Here is a 21372-nt window from a genome sequence, read left to right on the forward strand (position 1 = left end):
TCTCTCTCATTAAATACCTGAGTGCCTATGAAGGTTTTAAGGGCTTACTAGTTTAGGAGGTCCTGAATAAGGTAGGATCAATAGAGTAAAAATAATTGGATTTTTATAATTGCTAATGTTTTAATCTTTCTGGGAAGAGTATCCTCAGTAAGAAAATACACCTTCATTTTTAGACTTTGGTACATTTAGCTCTCATACATTTCAAATATAGTAAAGGATTCTCTGTACTCAGGACAAAAAAGAGCATTTGGACCTTGACTGGTTTTCATGCTGAGGAATCAAGTCTGCCATTTCAAAGTGACACAGATGACTCTTTTAACCAGAAATAGATAATGAAAAAGAGAGTGGGTCTTTCTACCTTGTTTTAGGTCATAAGGTTCCTTCCAGTTTAGGTGACAAAAGTTAGGTCATCAGTTAATTGAATTTCATGTTCTGCTTCAGGACAGAGAATTTGTGAGAGTAAATTACTGTCAAGCTCTGCCAATATATTGGCTGTCACTATTTGTTATGGAGCTCAAAGTTAGTTTTCAATAAATATTTTATAGATTAAGACAGCTGGAGGCAGAAATAGGTAACTAAAATCTATTTTTAGAATAGGTTATTTAATAGACAGATCGCTGACCTTTTTCCAGATTGTGTTTTTGTTTTTTGGAGGGGGGAGCTGAGTATGAACTGGCAGGTAAAAAGTTTGTAATAATAATAATCATCATCATCAACTTGTTCATTTATATTGTATATTTTTTCTCTAAAGCATTTTCCATGAACCGTGTGTGGATTCATGCTTGAAACCAGATGATGAAAACTTGACTGTTACTACCAAGGTAAAATGGTCTCTTGTAAAATTTTCTCACTCAGTCAACTTTTGCATAGTGTTAACTTTTAAAATTTGGCAGTGGTTTACCTATTACTGTTTTATGATGGTTATGGACTGTTGGTCATAGAAAACCATAGACATATGGCTAGTCAATTAAAAAATTTTATTTAACGTTGGTAATGAACAAAAGATTGATAAGAACTGTAACAGGGTGGGGGCTGAATAAAAATGGACTGGAAGATACATAGAAACAGAAAAATTACATTAGAAAATGCTTTCCCCAATAGAGAAAATATAAAATTCGGTTAAGGTTTTATTAAATATTAATACTTTTGACTTTTAAATCATACTAGTATGACATCTATACTTTTGCCAATATTAACTTTCAGTGGATCAAATTACGTGTGGTAATCATGGAATCTCCCTGGCACCTTTTAGTTAAAAAACTGTATAACAAATAACATACAGCTGTTTTCTTGGAAACATTATTTGGGTATTACATATTTGGCAGGAGAGATTGTTTCTCTACTTATATTACTGGCTCTGTCATGAGACTGAAATATTTAAAATTGTAGGAAAAAATAGCTGGGTGTGGTGATATATACCTATAGTCCCAGCTACTTCAGAGTTTAAGAACCACCTGGGTAGCATAACAAAATTGCATCTAATTTAATTTTCAAAATTATACTAAGTTCTGGGGTCCATATGCAGAATGTGCAGATTTATTACCTAGGTATACATGTGCCATAGTGATTTGCTGCATCCGTCCCCCTGTCATCTACATTAGGTAGTTCTCCTAATTTTCTCTCTCTCCAATCCCTCCACCCCCTGCTATCCCTCCCTTATTCCCGACAGGCCCTGGTGTGTGATGTTCCCCTCCCTGTGTTCTTATTGTTCAACACCCACTTATGAGAACCTGCAGTGTTTGGTTTTCTGTTGTGTCAGTTTTCTGAGGATGGTTTCCAGTTTCATCCATGTCCCTGCAAAGGACATGAACCCATCCTTTTTTATGGCTGCACAGTAGTCCACAGTGTATTTTGTGCCACATCTTTATCCAGTCTATCATTGATGGGCATTTGGGTTGGTTCCAAGTCTTTGCTATTGTAAACAGTGCTGTAATAAACATATGTGTGCATGTGTCTTTCCAATAGAATGATTTATAATCCTTTGGGTATATACCCAGTAATGAGATAGCTGCGTCAAATGGTATTGCTAGTTCTATATCCTTGAGGAATTGCCACACTGTCTTCCACAGTGGCTGAACTAATTTACACTCCTGCCAATAGTGTAAATGCGTTCCTGTTTCTCCACATCCTCTCGATCATCTGTTGTCTCCTGATTTAATAATCGCCATTCTTAATGTCATGAGATGGTATCTCAATATGATTTTGATTTGCATTTCTCTAATGACCAGTGATAATGAGCTTTTTTTCATGTTTGTTGGCTGCATAAATGTATTCTTCTAAAAAGTGTTTGCTCATATCCTTTGCCCAATTTTTGAATTGGTTTTTTCTTGTAAATTTGTTAAATTTCTTTCTAGATCCTGGATATTAGCCCTTTGTCAGATGGGTAAATTGCAAAATTTTTTCCCCATTCTGTTGGTTGCTGGTTCACTGTAATTGTTTCTTTTGCTGTGCAGAAGCTCTTTAGTTTAATTAGATCCCACTTGTCTATTTTGGCTTTTGTTGCCATTGTTTTTGGTGTTTTAGTCATGAAGTTCTTGCCTATGCCTATGTCCTCAATGGTATTGCCTAGGAGTTCTTCTAGGGTTTTTATGGTGTTAGGTCTAATGTTTAAATCTTTAATCCAATGGAGTTAATTTGTGTCTAAGATGTAAAGAAAAGATGCAGTTTCAGCTTTCTGCATAGGACTAGCCAGTTTTCCCAACACCATTTATTAAACAGGGAATCCTTTCCCCATTGGTTGTTTTTGTCAGGTTTGTCAAACATCAGATGGTTGTAGATGTGTGGCATTGCCTCTGAGGCCTCTCTTCTATTCCATTGGTCTATAGCTCTGTTGTTTGATTACTGTAGCCTTGTAGTGTAGTTTGAAGTCAGGTAGTATGGTGGCTCTTGCTTTGTTTTTGTTTTGCTTAGGATTGTCTTGCCTATGCAGGCTCTTTTGGTTCCATATGAAGTGTAAGGTAGTTTTTTCCAATTTTGTGAAAAAAGTCAATGGTAGTTTGATAGGTAGCATTGAATGTATAATGGACATTTTTACAAAATTGATTCTTCCTAACCATGAGCATGGAACATTTTTCCATCTGTCTCTGTTATCTTATTTCCTTGAGCAATAGTTTTTAGCTCTCTTTCAAGAGGTCCTTTCATCCCTTGTTAAATGTATTCCTAGATATTTTACTCTTTGTAACTATTGTGAGTGGGAGTTCACTCATGATTTGGCTGTCTGTTATTGGTTTATAGCAATGCTTGTGACTTTTGCACACTGATCATGTATTCTTAAGACTTTGCTGAATTTGCTTATCAGCTTAAGGAGGTTTTGGGCTGAGAAGATGGGGTCTTCTAAATACACAGTCATGTCATCTGCAAATAGAGACCATTTGACTTCCTCTTTTCCTAGTTGAGTATGATTTCTTTTTCTTGCCTCATTGCCCTGACCAGAACTTTCAATACTATGTTGAGTATTGAAAGAAATAGTGAGAGAAGGCAACCTTGTCTTGTGCTGGTTTTCAAAGGTAATAATTCCAGGTTTTGCCCATACAGTGTTATTGTCTGTTTGTCATAAATAGCTCTTATTTTGAGACATGTTCCATCGATACCTAGTTTACTGAGAGTTTTTAGCATAAAGGCTGTTGAATTTTGTCGAAGGCATTCTCTCCATCTACTGAGATAATCATGTGGTTTTTATCTTGGTTCTGTTTATGTGGTAGATTATGTTTATAGATTTGTGTATGTTTAACCAGCCTTGCATTTCAGGGATCAAGCTGACTTATGATTGATAAGCTTACTGATTTGCTGTTGGACTCAGTTTGCCAGTATTTTATTGAGGATTTTCCCATCGATGCTCATCATGAATATCAGCCTAAAATTTTCTTTAGTTGTGTCTCTGCCACGTTTTGGTATTGGGATGATGTTGGTTTCATAAAATGAGTTAGGCAGGATTCCCTCTTTTTGTATTGCTTGGAATAGTTTCAGAAAGAACGGTACCATCTCCTCTTTTTACCTATGGTAGAATTCGGCTGTGAACCTGTCTGGTCCTGGACTTTTGTTTGGTAGGCCATTAATTGCTGCCTCAATTTCAGATCTTGTTATTGGTCTCCTCAGGGATTTAATTTCTTCCTGGTTTAGCCTTGGGGGGTGTATGTGTCCGTATCATCTAGATTTACTGGTTTATCTGCAAGAGGTGTTTGTAGTAACCTCTGATGGTTTTTATTTCTGTAAGATCAGTGGTGATATCCCCTTTATTGCTTTTTATTCCATCTATTCTCTCTTTTCTATTAGTCTGGTTAGTGTTCTACTTTGTTGGTCTTTTCAAAAAACCAGCTACTGGAGTCACTGATTTTTTTTTTAATGGGTTTTCATGTCTCTGTCTCCTTCAGTTCTGCTCTGAACTTAGTTACTTCTTGTCTTCTGCTAGCTTTTGAATTCATTTGATCTTGCTCCTCTATTTCTTTTAATTGTGATGATAAGGTATCCATTTTAGATCTTTCCTCACTTCTCATGTGGGTATGCAGTGCTATAAATTTCTCCATAGACACTAAATGTGTCCCAGAGATTCTGGTACATGTTGTCTTCGTTCTTGTTTTCGAAGAACATTTTTATTCTTACCTTGATTTCAATATTTATCCAATAGTCATTCAGAAGCAGGTTGTTCAGTGTCCATGTAGTTGTGCAGTTTTGAGTGTTTCTTAATCCTGAGTTCTAATTTGATTGCCCTGTGGCCTGAGAGATTATGATTTCTGTTCTTTTGCATTTGCTGAGTGATTTCCTTCCAATTATGTGGTCAATTTTTGAGTAAGTATGATGTCTTGCTGAGAAGAATGTATATTCTGAGGACCTGGGGTGGAGAGTTCTATAGATGTCTAATAAGTCCACTTGGTCCAGATGTGAGTTCAAGTCTTGGATAACCTTGTTAATTTTGTCTTGTTGATCTGTTTAATATTGACAGTGGGGTGTTAAAGTCTTACTTTATTATTGTGTTGGAGTCTTAGTGTCTTTGTAGGTCATTAAGAACTTGCTTTATGTATCTGGGTGCTCCTGTATTGGGTGCAAATTTAGGTTAGTTAGGTCTTTCTGTTGCATTGATCCCTTTACCATTATGTAATGCCCTTCTTGGTTTCTTTTGCTCTTTGGTGGTTTAAAGTCTATTTGCTTGGTAAATCTTCTTCCATTCCTTAGTTTTGAGCCTATGTGTGTCTTTGCACATGAGATGGGTCTCCCAAAAACAGCATACCAATTGGTCTTGACTCTATCCAATTTGCCAGTCTGTTTCTTTTGAGTGGAACATTTAGCCCATTTACATTTAAGGTTATTAGTATTATGTGTGAATTTAATTCTGCCATTTTGATGCTAGCTTATTGTTTTGCCCAGTAGTTGATGCAGTTTCTTCAGTGTTTATGGCCTTTACAATTGTCCCGACCCATGGAATGAGCAATGGAGACCCTAGGGAGGGAGTGGGGATTAAAAAAGAGAGACAGGAGACACGGAGAATGGAGACAAGTCAAGGATCTGATCAAGTCTCGTTTATTAGCTACAAGGCAGTTGCTTATAAACAAGGGCGGAAAGTTCTGAGGGCTGAGGTCTCCAGAGTAACCATGGAGACGAGGCTGCAGGCTAGCCTCATAACTAGGAGGAATGTGAAACTTAAACACTAAGGGAAGCCCACAAGATGGAGGTTTAGGTAAGAGGAACAAAAGCTTAAGCAACATAGTTACAAGATGGCTACTGCTTCCCACAGGTCCCCCTTTTCTATTTAATTTTTGTGTGGCCGATTGCCTGTGGGGACCATGCCTGTCTTAGATCAAGAGATACACCTGCAGTGATGCTTTTTACCCTTACCCGTCATAGGGTGAGCGGGATTCATATCCCGGTCCTCTGTCTTAGGCGGGAGCGTCTTACTGCTAGGCTCTCAGGTTGCCCATCATTGGCTAACTGGTCCAGCTCATCAGGCGATGTCAGAAACAGTTGGTGGTGCTTATCAAGCTTCCACCATAGCCTTGATCCAACTCCATTTCCCTGTTGGCCATTTCCAGCTTATGATAATGGACCTGTAGGGGCTGCATTTTTATGGAGTCAATCTGTTGTTTGACAGAAGCCATGACCTTGTTGAATATGAGGTCCAACAGTAAGGAGTAGGAGGAAAAGAGGATATAGGGGAGGAACCCATTCAACCCTCCCCACAATGGATTATCGAAGAGTGCTTTTCTTCTTTTTGCCAGGTCTTCTTGCAGGGCTTTTATCTCATCTCTGACAACATCAGAACGGTTAGCATAAAAGCAGCTTTTTTTATCTAATGCAAGGCACAGTCCTCCTTTGTGGGCGGTGAGCAGACCTAGGCCTCGTCGGTTTTGCAGGACTACTTCAGCTAGGGAGTCAAGTTGATCTTACATCATATTGTGATCTGAATCCGCTGTCGGTCTTAGGTATGAGAGTGATTATCAGGGATATCAATATTAAGATCCACTTGTTTCTGAAAGATTGAAAGAGGGGGAACAGGGAATAATCCTCAGGGCTTAACACATTCCCTGGGAAGGGGTTATTGTCCTCACATCCTGATGTTCCTTTACTGTCTACTTGTTCACTAATCTCTCTGGTAGCCACCTGGCTGAATCTGCTTCTTTTGCATATACACAGACTGATCCTCTACCCCAAATCAATACGGGGTCGGGTCCGTGCCAGGAGCCAGTCGTAGGATCTTTCCACATCACTGATGTGAATTTTGTTTGAGTTTCTGATTGCCAATGGCGTTCTGCAGCGGAGTGTCCATTTTTGTCTAAAGTTAAAAAATTGAGTATAAATAGTGAATGTGCCATGAGGTTTCTGGGGGACCCCTTAATGGGGTACCATTCCTCTTTTATTTTTTCAAAGGTAATTTTTAAAGTGAGATGGGCTCTCTCAACTATCCCTTGGCCTTGAGGATTAAAGGGGATGCCAGTTATATGTTGTATGTTTAATTGAGAGCAGAACCGGGCAAAGGCTACGCTGGTCCATTATACCCTGGTCCATTATCGGCTTTAATTTTTTGTGGACAGCCAAGGATGGCAAAAGCAGAGAGTAAGTGCCTGATGATGTGTTTAGTGGCTTCTCCAGTTTGGAGTGTGGCAAACACATATCCACTGTAGGTATCAATGCATACATGAACATATTTGAGATTGCCAACTTCTGAAACATGAGTTACACCCATCTGCCAGAGTGCATTAGGGACTAGGCCCCTAGGGTTAACTCCCAAATGAGGTACGGGTGAGTGGCACATTGTGTGCATTCCTTTACTATTTGTCTAGCTTGTTCCCTGGTAATATGATGTAATAATCTAAGGGAGTGAGCATTAAGGTGGTGTAGGTTGTGTGTGTGTTGAGCTTGAGATAGTGGGTCTTTAGCTTTTGTGGCATATGTATGAAAAACACGGTGGCTAGATCGGCTTGTTGATTGCCTTATTACAGCGGTCCAGGCAATCCTGAGTGGGCCCGCAAGTGTCCAATAAAAAAAGGATGAGTTCTGCTGATGATGAACTGTTGTAATTGTTTGAATAATTTTGCAGCTAAAGAGGTATGTTTGATGATGGGAGCTGTCTCTAAATTAGGTATGGATTGAGCAATGTATGCACTATCAGTGTAAACGTTTAAGGGTTGATCACAGAAAGCAGAGAATACTGCTATAACTGCTTGCAGCTCAGTAAGCTGAGCCGAGGATGATTGAGTTTGAAACTGCACGGTGTGGCCTTGACTAACACAGGCAGCTATACCTGTGGATGAACCATCGGTGAACACTACGAGTCCATTGGAAATGGGCTCAGATTTTGTGACTTTTGGAAAGATAAATTCATGTCTATTGGCAAAAGCAATCAACTTATGAGGGGGATAGTGGTTGTCTAATTGTCCTGAAAAGGAAGCCAATGCTATAGGCCAAGCCTCAGTAGTTTGCATGAGCCACTGGATTTGTTCTTTACTGTATGGCTGGATAATCAAGGAAGGTTCATAACCAAAATATTCCTTGCCGATCGTTTGGCCTTGGATAATTAGATTTGCTACCATAAGGTAATATGGTTCAAGGACTCTTTTTGGTGTGTTAGGGAGGTGTACCCACATGAGTGGAGCGATTTGCCAAAATACAGCAGTAGGGGATAATGAGGTTTGACAAATAATATATTGGAGAGGCTTGCTATAATCTACAAAAGTGATGGTCTGATGATTGATGGCATGTTCCACAGTTCGAATAGCATGTATTCCCTGAGAGGTTAACTTGCGAGGTGATGTGGGGTTTGAGATCTGCCTTGCATAGTTTCAAATGAGGTAGTAGCCAATTAATATCTCCTAATAACTTCTGAAAGTCACTGAGTGTCTTCAGTTTATCTAACCTGAGTTGTACCTTTTGGTAGTAATTTGGCTTCCTTTTAGTTGGAAGCCTAAGTACGTATAGGGGTCTGTGAGTTGCACCTTTTCAGGAGCTAGTAGCAGACCATGTTGAGTAAGAGATGTTTGTAAGGCTTTAAAACAAGACAAACCATCTTGTCCAACTTTTCCTGGTAAAAGAATATCATCCATATAATGGATAATATAGATCTCTTTCCAGGTGTCTCTAATAGGTTGAATAGCTAAGGCAACAAAAGACTGGCATAAGGTTGGACTATTAGCCATGCCTTGAGGTAACACTTTCCAGTGATATCTTTTCATAGGTTCCTTAAAATTGGTAGAGGGCACACTGAAAGCAAAACGTTTTTGATCATCTGGATGTAATGGAATAGTAAAGAAACAGTCCTTTAAATCAATAACAATTTTATAGTAGTTTAGCGGTATGGCGACAGGAGAAGGGAGCCCAGGTTGTAGGGCCCCCATGAGGACCATGGATTTGTTGACTTCTCTAAGATCCTGTAGCAATCGCCATTTTCCTGACTTTTTTCTAAAAACGAAGATTGGTGTATTCCAAGGAGAATTACTAGGAATTACACTTGCAACTGTTCCTGTACCAGTTGTTGTGCGGCAGCTAATTTTTCTGAAGAGAGGGGCCATTGGTCAACCCATACAGGATTGTCTGATAACCAAGTAATTTTGTCTGCGTGGGCTACAGGACAGACCGTGGCCCCTACTGAAAATGTCCTACTCCTTTCTTGTCTGTTTTTGGTTTAGATTCTATAGGGTTTAAAATTACAGTTTGGGTTTTTCCTGACCCTGTGCCGGGTACATACCCGTATTTAAGCATCTGGGCAGTAATGATCTCATTAGGACTACCTATGACCATACCTATCTGAGCCAGCAAATCCCTTCCCCAAAGGTTGAAGGGTAGGCCTGCAACAATATAAGGTTAAATTTGGCCTTGATTTCCCTTTTTATCTTCCCATTTTAACATTTTTGTACTTTTCTCGGGATTTTTGCTCTGACCAATACCGGTGAGATGAGTAATAGTAGCACTTATTGGCCATGTGGCAGGCCACTGGGTTTTGTTAATTATAGTCACATCTGCTCCAGTATCTACTAGTCCGGTAAAACCCTTTCCATCTAGCCATAATGTCATCATGGGCTTGTCAGGAGATATCACTTCTGCCCAATAGACATCAGAGGAACCAAAGCCTAAGTTACCTCTGTCCTTTTTTATAACTCTATTAATGGGTTTTATGGAGAGGTAAGAGCTGTGCAAATCTTTGTCCAGGGGACACAGTACTTAGAACTTTAGGGGAGGACTTTGATTTCTCCTGTGTAATCATTATCTATTACTCCGGGGAGGACTTGTAGACCTTGTAAGGTAAGGCCACTTCTTCCTAGAATAAGTCCAAAAGAACCCTCAGGCAGGGGCCCAAAGACGCCTGTGGGCAATGCTTGAACTCCCATTTCAGGTGTTAATACTGTGTGAAAGGTGGAACAGGTCCAATCCTGCACTTCCTGTTGTGGCTCAACAGAGGTTTGAAACGGATTGATGGTTGGAGGAACAAAACTGACTGCCCCATAGATTTGTTTTGCTTGGAGAAAGTGGTTGCCCTTGGGCATCCCTTTTGGATTTACATTCATTGGCCCAATGCTTCTCTCTCTTGCATCGTGGACATAAGCCAGGGACTTTTGTATTAAGGGAGGGTTTTTTATCAGCATTACAATCTTTAGCATAGTGACCAGCGGCGCCACATTGAAAGCACCTATTTTTTGACTTATTAAGAACTGTTTCACAGTATAGCCCTGTAGGGCTGCAGCCATAGCTAATCCCTCTTGATAGGCAGAGGCTATGTCTGAGCACAGGCGTATATACCCTGAGAGATGTTTTCCTTTTATAAGGGCGGATAGCCGCTTGGCAGGCAGCATTAGCATTTTCAAATGCTAGTTGTTTAACAAAATCTGTGCTTGCATCTGCATTACCAAAAAGTCTGCCTGGCGATGTACAAATTCTGAAAAAGGTTCATCTGGCCCTTGTTTTATGCTGGTGAGGGAGGCACTAACATCCCCCTTTGTACCCGCAGCTTGAATTTGGGCGTACAGACCTGCATCATACTGCATTTGTGCGTCGCTGGTAGTGTAATTGCCTTCACCAGCTAGCATGTCAAAATTCCAATTATTATTAGCCTGTGCGTTGCGGCGGGCAGTTTCCTTACAACATTCATAAAACTCAGATTTCCACAACAAATAATCACCCCCTGAAAGGGTGGCTCGGGCCAAGGTCTGCCAATCTCCTGGGGGTAAGCCAATTTTCAGCCACTGATTCTAAAATCGCAGTGGTGTACAGAGCAGTAGCGCCGTATTGTGCCACTGCAGTTTTTACTTCTTTGATTATTTTAAAATAGAAACCTGCATGATGCCTCCAAGCTGTCCCCTGCTGGTCGGTGGTTTCTGTCACCGGGTACGTGCTTGGATCCTCTAAATCTAATAAGGTGTTAAGCTGAGGAGGTTGTCTTAATGCCGCTCCCCTACGGGGAGGTATGACGTTTTGGGTAACTTGAGTTTTAGCCTCATTCTTTATTTAACCTTTTATTTTTATTTTTTCAAGCTGTTCTATGAGCCCTTGATGCTCAGTTTCAAGCCTAACCTGTTCTTTTAGGTACTCGATTTTTTCTTGTAACCTTTTTTGGGGATCAATAATGGGACATGCCATTGGGGGTGCTGAGGGCCCCACCTTGTAAGGCGGAGGTCACCGCCTATGGGGGAACCAATCTGAGTTTTATATAACGGTCCACCTCTTAGAAGAAGTCATCCCAATCTATTCCCTCCTCAATGCCTTCGTCTTCAGAATTATTTGTTCTTTCAATTAGCCAGGGGGTCTTTTCCTTTTTGGTGTGTCTAGATCCTGAGTTGGGGCCCCCTGGGCAGACACCCTCTTTGGCCCTCTTTTTGTGTTTGCTGAAGGCGCATTTTTAGTCTCAGCCTGGCGTTGTGACTCTCCGGGCGTCCCCTTTGAGTCACTATCAGAGGACATTAAATCCTCCTCATTAGCTTGTGGCGACTGCACCTCATCAGTTACAGACAATTGCTTAGAGTTACCTGGGCTCTTAGAACTGTTGAGGGTGCTTTTATCGAGTTCTCCCTTTAAGAGAGACTCTCCCTGAGTAATTACATTGGCAATGAGGGGGTCATGGCATCTCTGAGTTAAAACTTCATCTATCAGGTTCCAATAAAAAAAGGCTGTGACTGGGACCTTCTCGGGTCCGAAAGCACTGTAATAATCTTTTAAAGCATCTCCCACCCTTTTCCACCGTTTTTGGTCTATGGTTCCTTCCTGGGAAAATCAAGGGCAGACATCCTGAATGTAGTCAAAATATTTACACAACTGTTTTATTTTCACCTTTACTCCCCGTGCCTTTAAAGCCTTACTTACTCATGCTGGCTGATTTCCTGTCCCATATTCGCAGTCCGCTTACCGGAGCGTGAGTCCGTGGCAGGCTCCCACGACGCTCTTTCCTCCGGGTTTCTTAATCCTTCTGCGCCGGCTGACCTCGATGGCATCCCTCACTGTGTCCCTCGTACTCGAGCTCTCACGTTGGGCGCCAGTTTGTCCCGACCCACGGGACGAGCAATGGAGACCCTAGGGAGAGAGACAGGAGACACGGAGAATGGAGACAAGTCAAGGATCTGATCAAGTCTTCTTTATTAGCTACAAGCCAATTGCTTATAAACAAGTAAGGGTGGGAAGTTCTGAGGGCTGAGGTCAGAGGCTGCAGCCTAGCCTCCTAACTAGGAGAAATGTGAAACTTAAATAAGGGAAGGCCACAAGATGGAGGTTTAGGTAGGAGGAACAAAAGCTTAAGCAACATAGTTACAAGATGGCTACTGCTCCCCACAATTTGGTACATTTTTACGGTGCCTGGTAGTGGTTGTTCCTTTACATGTCTAGCTGTTCCTTCAAGAGCTTTTGTAAGGCAGGCCTGGTGGTGATGAAGTCTCTCAGCAGTTGCTGATCTGTAAAGGATTTTATTTCTTCTTCGCATATGAAGCTTAGTTTGGCTGGATATGAAATTCTGGGTTGCAAATGTTTTTCTTTAAAAATGTTGAATATTGGCCCCCACTCTCTTCTGGCTTGTAGGGTTTCTACCAAGAGATCTGCTGTGAGTCTAATGTGCTTCCCTTTGTGGGTAACCTAACATTTCTCTCTGGCTGCCTTTAACCAGTATTGAAATGAAGAAAAAAATGCTAATCTTTTTTTTTTTTAATTGAGACAGTATCACTCTGTCACCCAGGCTGGAGTGCAGTGGTGCAATCTTGACTCACTGCAACCTCTGCCTCCCGGTTTCAGGTGATTCCTCAGCCTCCCAAGTAGCTGGGATTACAAGGGTGCACCACCATACCTGGCTAATTCTTATATTTTTAGTAGAGATGGGGTTTCATCATGTTAGCCAGGCTGGTCTTAATGTCCTGACTTCAGGTGATCCACCCACCTCGGCCTTCCAAAGTTCTGAGATTACAAGAATAAGCTACTGTGCCCAGCCAATAGTTCGTTGTTGTATATAACTTAGTATTCAGTACTGCAGATGCACATAATGGGTAAATCTGTCTGTTCACTTGCTAACAGCTGTCTGGCTTACCTCCTGTTTGGGTTATCACAAACAAAGCTAAGAACATTCCTGTACCAGTCTTTTATAAACGTATGTTCTCAGCTCTCTTGGGTGGATGTCTGAGAAGTGAGTGGATGCCTATATGATCACTATGTCTAACTTATAAACAAAAAAAAAAAACAACTTCCAAACTATCAGAGTCACAAAAGCATTTGATATTCAGGCCAGTAGAAACCGCAATCCAAAATGGCCCTAAGCTCTAAGAAGCCATACACAAAAATGAGAACATAAAACTATTACATACAAACCAATGAAGCACTGGGTTTTCAAAAACCAAAGGTAGAAGCAGGAAGACAGCTCACATCTGCTTTTTTTTTTTTTGGAGATGAAGTCTCACTCTGCCCACCAGGCTGGAATGCAGTGGTGCGAACTCAGCTTACTGTAACCTCTTCTTCCCAAGTTCAAGCTGTTCTCCTGCCTCAGCCTCCCAGGTAGCTGGATTACAGGCAAGTACCACCACACCTGGCTAATTTTTGTACTTTTAGTATAGATAGGGTTTCACCATGTTGGCCAGGCTGTTCTCAAACTCCTGATCTTGTGATTCACCCGCCTTGGCCTCCGAAAGTGCTGAGATTACAGGTGTGAGGCACCATGCCCAGCTTCTCCCTTCTTTTCTACTCAGTTGCCTTAATGACTTGAGAGATTTTACCCCATTTGGCAGAAAAACAAACTGAGGTCCAGAAGAGAAGTGAGAACCACAAAGCTAGTAACAAGCAGCATTGCCAGGGACACAGCATGGATTCAGGCCACAGGGTGGAAAAAAGGGAACCAGGGCATCCTAGATAAGGAAAACTCACACTTACTTCCTAGACTTGGGGCATTTCTTCTTCCAGTTCTTTACCAAAACAGGCATGACTCGTTCCTACATGTCCTCCTTGTTTAAGGAGCAGAGGCCACTGCTCTCCAGGGGCTGGTGGTAGCCCCAGATATCAACCTGAGGCCAAGACACAAGATGGTTAGGCAATAAGAGGAGGGCGGGGCTCACTCACTCCACACGCATGCCAATGCTGCGCCCCTCCCCAGCACAAGTGCCCGCTACAAACAAAGGCAGCCACACAGCTGGGGATGTCTGAATGCGGACATTTGCACATATTACAAGTCTATTACAGCTCATTCTTTTGGGTCATAAAGGAAAAATGGCTTTCTTTTGGGGGGGTGCACACAAAAGATTTAGGGAAAAAAATGATTAAGGAGAAAAATATCAAAATGGCTCTAATTCAGTATTTTATCATTCATTCATTTTAGAAAGAGAGAGTGTCACTGTGTCACCCAGGTTAAAGTGCAGTAGTGTTTTCTTGGCTCACTGCAACCTCTGCCTCCCGGTTTCAAGTGATTCTCCTGCCTCACCCTCCCAAGTCTGGTAAATTTTTGGTATTTTAGTAGAGACAGGGTTTCGCCATGTTGCTCAGGCAATCTGACCCCTCTTGGCCTCCGAAAATGCTGGGATTACAGGCATGAGCCATCATGCTCAGCCTGCCTATTTATTTATCTATCGATCCATCCATCCGTCTATTTGCTTATTTATTTACTTGGTGACAGGGTCTTGCTGTGTCACCCAAAATGGAGTGCAGTGGCACAATCACAGCTCCCTGCAGCCTCACCAGCTCCTGGTCTAGAGTGATCCTCCCAAGTAGCTGAGACTTCAGGTGAGCCATTGCTCCTGGGCTCAAGCAATCCTCCCACCTTGGCCTCACAAAGTGTTGGGATCATAGGCAGGAGCCACCATGTCCCACAAACTTTTTAAATTTTTACATTAAAAAAGACTAATATGGGACAGGACCAGTAGCTCATGCCTATAATCCTAGCACTTCAGGAGACCAAGGTGGGAGGACTCTGTGAGTTCAGGAGTTTAAGACCAGCCTGGACAACAGTGGGTGACTATCTCTATAAAAAGAAAAAATAAAAACTATTACCCAGTCATAATGGCTCACAACTGTAGTCCCAGCTACTCAGGAGACAGGTGGGAGGACTGCTCCAGGCCAGGAGGGGGAGTCTGCAAAGAGCTGAGATCATGTCATTGCACTCCAGCCTGGGCAACAGAGCCACACCCCATCCCCAAAAAAACGGTGAGGGAGGGAGAAAAAAGGCTGACATAACAAAGCATTAGCAATCATGAAATCTGGGTGATAAGTTTACTGAGTTTTATTATATTAGCCTTTATATGTGACTCTACCCAGGTTGGAGTACAGTGGCGCAATCTCAACACACTAACCTTCGCCTCCTGGGTTCAAGTGATTCTCCTGACTCAACCTCCCAAGTAGCAGGGATTACAGGTAGCTACCACCATGCCTGGCTAATTTTTATATTTTCAGTGGAGACAGGATTTCACTACATGGACCAGGCTGGTCTCAAACTCCTGACCTCAGGTATTCAACCCACCTCGGCCTCCCAAAGTGCTAACATTACAGGTGTGAGCCACCGCACTCAGCCAACTAAACACTTCCATAATAAAAAGTTAAAACACTTTCATATTTTGTTTCAAAATAACTTCAAACTTATAGAAAAAGTACTCAAATCATACTAAAATTTCACTCAACTCACCACTATTAACAAGTTGCCAAGTTTACAGTAACATTCTGTCTCTATCCATCACATACACACACACACACAGTTAAAAACCTAGCACAGTGTCTCACACCTATAATCCCAGCACCTTGGGAGGTTGAGGTGGGTGGATCACCTGAGGTCAGGAGTTTGAGACCAGCCTAGCCAACATGGTGAAAACCCATCTCTACTAAAAATACAAAAATTAGCCAGGCATGGTGGTGCATGCCTATAATCCCAGCTACTCAGGAGGCTGAGACAGGAGAATTGCTTAAAACCAGGAGGCAGAGACTTCCATATCACACCACTGCACTCCAGCCTTGACCACAGAACAAGACTCTGTCTCAAAAAAAAAAAGTTAAGATATAGGCTCTACCTATTTTTACTTCCAAAATACTGGGGGTAACCCCTTACAATCAAGGACATGCTCTTGTGTAACAAAGCACAATTTTCCAAACCAAGAATGAATGTTATTAGCATGCCTCTGGTGTCCTGCACTCATGTACAAATTACATCAACTGCCCCAGTGATGCTTTTTAATGGTAATTTAAAGAAATTATTTTAAACATCTAATCTTTTAAAAAGATGTTTGTAAAAAGTTCATAAAGAGAAGAATGAGACCGGGCATGGTAGCTCATTCCTATAATCCCAGCACTTTGGGAGACTGAGGTGGAAGAATCACTTGAACTCAGGAGTTGGGAGACCAGTCTGAGCAACATGATGAAACCATGTATTTCGTCCCTGCAAAAAAAAATCAAAAATCTGTTGGGCATGGTGGAGCGTGCCTATAGTCCCAGCTACTGGGGAGGCTGAAGCAGGAGCAACACTGCGGTGAGCTACAATTATGCCACTGCACTCCAGCCTCAGTGACAGAGCGAAATCCTGTCTCCAGAAAACAAAAAGATGATGCGTATTAGGGTGAAAGATTCTCAAATAATCCCCATTAAGATGTTGACAATGGGCAGAAAAAGATGTACAAAAAGAAAAACAAGATGGCTGGGCATGGGGACTCATACCTGTAATCCCAGCACTTTGAGAGGCCAGTATGGGTAAATCACCTGAGGTCAGGAGTTCAAGACCAGCCTGGCCAACATGGCAAAATCCTATCTCTACTATAAATACAAAAATTAGCCAGCAGTGATGATGCATGCCTGTAATCCTATCTACCTGGCAGACCAAAGCAGGAGAATCACTTGAACCCAGGAGGCAGAGGATGTAGTGAGCTGAGATCATGCCACTGCACTCCAGCCTGGGAGACAAAGTAGGAGACATACTAAAATGGTGACAATGGTTGCCTCTGTGTGTTTCCTTACTACTGATCTGCAATGTGTTTTTTTTAACCCACATTTCCTATGGTGAGACAGTATTATTTTTCTAAGGAGTGGAATATGGGAGGGGAACAATGTCACTAATAACTATACCGAATATTTAAAAAAGCCAAAACTGTCAGGTTGAACATGATGTCTAGGCAAGAAATAAAATATATAAAAATAAAAGCCCAAATCTGAAGCTAAAGCAAGAGCAGTCCAGTGTATGGCTGTCCCAGACCAAGCCTTCTGCAGAGATTTAAGCTGCTCATGGCTTATGTGTTTATCACATTCAAGGTGAGGGACTTGGGGGACAGAGTTGGTGTCTCTGAGACCACAGGGCCAGCACAGGCAGATTCAAGACAAGTCTGCAGAAGAGCCAAGGAGAGAGAAGTCAAGCGGGGAGCTCAGCATGTTCATTCATTGCTTGATTCATTCCCCACCACCTCCCTGAGGTCTCAGCAGCCCAGCCTTACCCTGTGATCCACCAGAAGGTGATCCTGGAGAGGCAGGAGGCGCTGAACTCCGGGCAAGGATTCTAGTGGAAAAAAAGAACAAGTTAGGGTGGAAGAGGAAAAGGAACGATTCAACTTTTCATCAAGGCCAGAGCTTGGCAAGGAGTATTCAGCTGCCAATTCATCCTTCAAGAGGACTAATATCTGCTCCACACCATTCTACACCCCAAAAAAATTCTCTAAGCCCCAGGAGAAAGAAACTCATAGCACCTCCTCTTGTTTCACTCAACAGAGTGTCTACCAGGCATAACCAGAACAAGCTATCGACCTGCCTTATCCTCTATCCCTGCAGCAACCCCAGGAGCTGGTGTTAACATCATCCCCACTTTACTCATTCATTCAACAAATATTTTCTGAGCACCTACTACGTGCTAGGCACTCTACAAGATACTACAGGGTTACCTTAGATCCCCACGACATCCTCATAAGCTGGTATTACTACTGCCCCCATTTTCCTCATTCTGGTATTGAATATTTATTGACCACTTACTATAAGCTGGACATGTTAGCTAGAACTTATATACTTGCATTATTTTATATGCTCATGGAATTCTATAAACACGGTATTACTATTATCTCCACTTCATTCATTCATCCAACAAATATTTCCTGAGCACCATCCAAATGCCAAGCACCCTGCATATAAATCTAAACAAACAGAAATGACCCCTGCCTGTATGGAGCTTGCGGTTCACTGCAGTAATCATCAATAATACCTGCCAAGATTCTCTACTATTAGTAATTAGCTCTTTTCTAAGTGCTTTACACAAATTACCCTATTTAATCTTCATCCCCACCTTACAAGGTAGGTGAAAGTATAAAATCCCTAATTTGGTCCCCAGTTTCTTTTAACTGCAGAGATAAAATGATTTGTTCGAGGTCCCACAGCTAAAAGTGGAGGAGACAGGACATAAGCCCCAAAGAGTCAGGCTCCAGAGAGAGACATGCATCAAATGATCACATGAACAAATGCAAAACTGCAACTTCTGGGTCTTGCTATGTGTCCTAAAGGTAGAGAAATATTACCAATGAGACAAGGTCAGCACATGGGGGCTGATCTGGTGTACCAAGGTAAGAGAAGTCTCCCCGGAGGAAGACAGTCAAGCTGGAGCCTGAAAGATGAGTAGAGAAGAACTAAGTAATGGGAAAAGGCAAGGCACTCCAGCAGACAGCAGCTGTGCAAAGGCCTGGTGGTAAAAGGAAGCACGGCAGACTCTAGGAACCAAGAAGAGAAGCCTGAGCAGTCTACACTGAAGGCTGTGCATAGTCTACACTGCAGGCCACATATTTTGGTATTCCTTCTAAGGGCAAGGGAAAGTACTGAGAGACTCTAAGCAAGCTATCAACTTATTTACCAGAGGCACGAACATGAGCCACAACTCAACTTACAGGCAAGAAAAGGGACCGACGGAGTCCTGGGATGACAGACCAAGCCTGGGTTTCAACACAGATGCACTGCGGTCAAAATTCTGAAACAAGCTTTAAGCAGGACAGGGAAGAAAGGTCACCATGTAGCAATAAGACCTTTAACCAAAAAGACTCCACTCAAAGTTCCAGCCTTGTGCAGAGATAAGGCGCTTATGAAACCCGATAAGGCAGCATACCCTCTTCAAGTGGTTTTCAATCCAAGGCTAGGTGTGCATTTTTAAAAACACTGTATCCTGGTAGGGTGTGGTGGTTCATGCCTGTTCTTATAGCACTTTCGGAGGCCTAGGCGGGAGGATCACTTGAGGTCAGGAGTTGGAGACCAGCCTGGCCAATATGGCAAAACCCAATTTCTATTAAAAATACAAAACTTAGCTGAGAGTGGTGCCTCATGACTGTAGTCCCAGCTACTCAGAAGGCTGAGGCAGGAGTATCACTTGAACCCAGGCGGCAGAGATTGCAGTGAGCTAAGATCCCACCCCTGCACTCCAGCCTACGGGCCCAGTCTGTATCTGGGCCCTATCCCCACCAGGGATTCTGATTAAGCTGGTTTGGGGTGCAACTGGGGCACTGAAACTTTTTGTTTTAAATGTCCACATTCTTCTTGGAAAAGTGGCTGGGCAGGAAATAGGCAAGATAAGCCAAGAACATCTTGTCACACTGGACAACAAGGAAACTAAGCATAAGCTGCATTGTTACAAGACCCAAGAGCCAAGCAGAAGTGGCACTGCAGGCTAAAAAAGGGACAATTTGAGCTTTGACAAGGAGAGTAAGTGCAACGAGCTAAAACATACCATGTATGGTTTTTGTTTTTTTTTGAGACAAAGTCCTGCTCTGTCTCCCAGGCTGGAGTGCAGTGGCATGATGCTGGCTCACTGCAACCTCCATCTCCTGGGTTCAAGTGATCTTCCCACCTTGGCCTCCCAAGTAGCTAGGATTACAAGCGTGAGCCAAGAAACTGAGCTAATTTTTGTATTTTTAGTAGAGACAGGGTTTCACCCTATTGGTAACCAGGCTAGTCTTGAACTCCTGACCTCAAGTGATCCACCTGCCTCAGCCTCCCAAAGTGCTTGGACTATAGAAATAAGCCATCACGCCTGGCCAAAAACCTCCATTTTTACTTAAGGTTTTAATGATTAATTTCACATGATAATGTGAAAAGTAATGAGTCTCTAACAGTCTTATCCCAAAAATTGGGACTGATTAGAGAGCACTACTTTGCTCAGTCCCATTTTCCTTCAAATCCCTATTTTGAGTAAATACACTAGCTTTATTTTCCACCCCTGTATAGGGCAGTAAATGCTACTAGGAAAAAACTCTAGATTAGCAGCAGTACAAATTCAAAGTTTCCAACCTGAGCATAAGCATTGCTTTGTAATTATTTTTACCCATCCCAGGTTACAGTCACCTATTACCCCAAAATGAAATCTCCAATGTCCTTTATTCTGCCTAAAACCATGCTGGCTCCTCAGTGGAAAACATCAACAATTATGGGTCTCTTCACTTTACCTTGAAACCACCAATTTCTGTCGCACCGACTCTGCTTATTACTATGTATGTCTAGCATTAGACTGGACTCCTAGAAAAGAGAAACTCACATCCATTCTCTCGGCCCCAAGGGCAAAACTCCAAAGTATAATTAAGGGAAGAAATAACTCCAATTCTTTCAAGTTCTGAATTCGTGGTCCCCTCAAAAATGGCAGTGCGTATTCAAGCTCTGCTTGTTTTCCTGATTGAGTTCTCCATCTCTGGGGCAGGGGGGTCTTACAAAATAGGTGAGGAAGTCAAAAATGTCTAGAGATTACTCCCACGTGTTAATCTTTGCAAATAAAACTCTTAGACCTAACTTTTTACTAACAAAAATTTCATAATAGTTTTGAGACAGGGTCTTGCTCTGTCACCCAGGCTGGTGTTACAGCTCACTGCAACCTCATCCTCCTGAGCTCAAGCAGTCCTCCCACCTGAGCCTCCCAAGTGTTCAGGCCACAGGCACAAGCCACCATGTGTGTGGCTTTTTGTAGAGATGAGGTTTCATCATGTTGCCCAGGCTGGCCTCAAACTTCTGGGCTCACAGGATCCGCCTGTCTCAGCCTCCCAAAGTGCTGTGATGACAGGCGTGAGCCACTATGTCAAGCACCAACACCACATTTTAATTGTGTTGAGGTGGCTGGACTGAAGGAAGAAATGGGTACTGTATCTTCTTCTATTTCCCAGTCCTAACAGGTTCTAAACACACTAATGTTAAAGTTTAAATGCCCTAGTGCTGAAAAAGAGATTTAAAACCTTGACAGTCTCACAGTATCTGGTATAAGTTGAAGAAAAATAATAAAATGCAAGGTGCTGAACATTTTAAAAGAATTTGAATGCTGCATCTGTAAAAATGAAATCAGAATAACCTGAGGAAAGATTTCAGAGATGAAAAACATGATTTACCAAACAGCAATACAAGTAATAAGTAGCAGATGAAATATAACCAAACAAAAATTAGTAACAAAAATCAGTAAATGAATTATCCAACTCAAATCAAAAGGACAAAATAGATTAACAAGATGAAAGAAAAAAATGTTAG

At 42.0% G+C, this 21372-nt stretch overlaps 2 long non-coding RNA genes across 10 annotated transcripts in view; one reads left to right on the forward strand and one right to left on the reverse strand.

Moving 5' to 3' along the window:
* The window catches only part of LOC103792373 (uncharacterized), a 104704-nt gene that overhangs the window by 79152 nt on the left and 4180 nt on the right, over positions 1–21372 (forward strand). For all 3 annotated transcript variants that reach the window (XR_013533599.1, XR_013533597.1, XR_013533598.1), the window contains one exon: positions 752–821. This is a non-coding gene — a long non-coding RNA (uncharacterized LOC103792373). The remainder of the gene's footprint in view (positions 1–751; positions 822–21372) is intronic.
* The window catches only part of LOC128928102 (uncharacterized), a 67552-nt gene that overhangs the window by 18213 nt on the left and 27967 nt on the right, over positions 1–21372 (reverse strand). For 2 of the 7 annotated variants that reach the window (XR_013533596.1, XR_013533592.1), the window contains exons 2-4: positions 17340–17401; positions 13816–13946; positions 11822–11985 (exon numbers count right to left, since the gene is read on the reverse strand). This is a non-coding gene — a long non-coding RNA (uncharacterized LOC128928102). Of the gene's footprint in view, positions 1–958; positions 5434–5829; positions 6461–11821; positions 11986–13815; positions 13947–17339; positions 17402–21372 lie in introns of those variants that run through there. The other 5 variants (XR_013533591.1, XR_013533590.1, XR_013533595.1 and 2 more) reach the window with 4 other exon arrangements.

This window comes from Callithrix jacchus, chromosome 4, assembly GCF_049354715.1.
Source record: "Callithrix jacchus isolate 240 chromosome 4, calJac240_pri, whole genome shotgun sequence".
NCBI lineage: Eukaryota > Metazoa > Chordata > Mammalia > Primates > Cebidae > Callithrix > Callithrix jacchus.